This window comes from Bombus bifarius, unplaced genomic scaffold, assembly GCF_011952205.1.
Source record: "Bombus bifarius isolate JDL3187 unplaced genomic scaffold, Bbif_JDL3187 scf7180000009182_frag, whole genome shotgun sequence".
Classification (NCBI taxonomy): Eukaryota; Metazoa; Arthropoda; class Insecta; order Hymenoptera; family Apidae; genus Bombus; species Bombus bifarius.
The window spans coordinates 44,171-46,036 of record NW_022884955.1 but is presented as its reverse complement, the minus strand read 5'-3'; positions in this window follow the sequence as shown (position 1 = coordinate 46,036).

The window sequence follows — 1,866 nt, the reverse complement described above, 5'->3', positions numbered from 1 at the left end:
ATAGGAAAGTGATAAAAGAATTAAAAGAAAAAACTCTGTGTACCACACATACCAGCTGAAAACGGAAAGGAGCTACGAAATAGTTATGAGGACTACATTCAAAAACTAACACAAAAAAAATTAAGTGACGAATTAGCAAAAATTGGTCATCAAACAAGAGCAATAAACAATATGACAAGATACGATACGAAGCATTTAACAACACATTGTCCATACGTAGGGAAAATAAATGAAGTAAAATGTTACAACTGTAATGGAAACCACCCAGCCAGCTATAAAGGATGCGAAATCAGAAAACAATCACAACGTAAACAGTTTCCACCACTTGGCAATAGATCAATCAACAACTACCAACCACAACAAAGTATAACGGATAATTAAGCAACATTGAAAGCACAAAATGAACCAAAAGCTATAAACGGAAACACCGATCCCCAAGGAAACCGCAGCTACGCGCAAGTAACCCAAAACATTAGACAAACAACGCCCACAAACAAACAAAATCAAAGCAACAACACCGAAGACGATACAGAAATCAAAGAAATGCTCAGACAATCCATTAAAGGTACAGAGATATTAAGAAAAATGGTAAGTGAGAAAAACACAATACTAAGGCAACAAGTACAACAAACAACAGTCATGTTACAACTACTCACAAACTTGCTAAGTAAAAAATAAAAATGGACATGCTTAAAATAGCAGCCTGGAACTCTAACGTACTACAACAAAGGGCTCTAGAAACTAAAACATTCCTGTATAATAATAATATCGACATACTACTCGTATCGGAAACACACTTCACTATAATAAGTTACATAAAAATACCGTACTACACAATATATGATACCAAGCATCCGTCAGGAAAATCACACGGAGGGACCGCAGTAATAATAAGAAACGACATTAAACACCACTAACACAGCCAAGCTAGTAAGGAATATATACAAGCCACCGTTACTGTACAAACTAGCAGCAACCATTTACAGTTGTCAGCAGTATATGTACTACCGCGACACAAAATGACATCACAAACGTGGGAAGAGTACTTTCAACACTTAGGTGACAAGTATATCGCAACGGGAGACTACAATGCAAACCCACGCTATGGGGATCAAGAATTACCACACCTCGAGGTAGAACCCTGGAAAAATACATTAACAACAACCTCAATATATTATTCACAGGAAGACATACTGGCCGACAGACCTGAGCAAAATACCTGGCCTACTCGATTTTGCAGTTACAAAGGGACTAAACGCAAATAAACTAAAAATAACACCCAGCCTCATTGCATACAGCCCAATTGCTTACAGAAACAAATTAATACTTTATAGCAATCCAGGGACACTATGCAACAGAACAACCAAATGGCAAATTTTTAAAGAAATAATCAAGAGCAAAACCAGTTGCAGCATCCCATTGGAAACACCCGAACACGTCGAACAGGCAGTAACACCATTGACAGAAACTATCCAAGAAGCATCATGGACAACCACTATACCTGAACCAACCAACAGACAAACAAAAATAATTCCATCAGACATACTTGAAAAAATTAGAGAAAAAAGAAAAGCGAAAGCAAAATGGCAAAAACATAGAACACGAGAAAACAAAAAACACCTAAACAAACTTGCAAAGGAAATAAAAAACAAAATAAAAGTGCACAACAATAACGAATTCACAAAATTCATAGAGTCACTCTCTGCTCACGAGAACTCCAACTACTCCCTATGGAAAGCCACGAAAAAAAAAAGAAACCAATAAAACTAGTCACAGCAATCAGGACGGCAGACAACACATGGGCAAGAAGCAACGAAGAGCAAGCTGAAGAATTTTCCAACCACCTTTGAAACACATTTATACCAC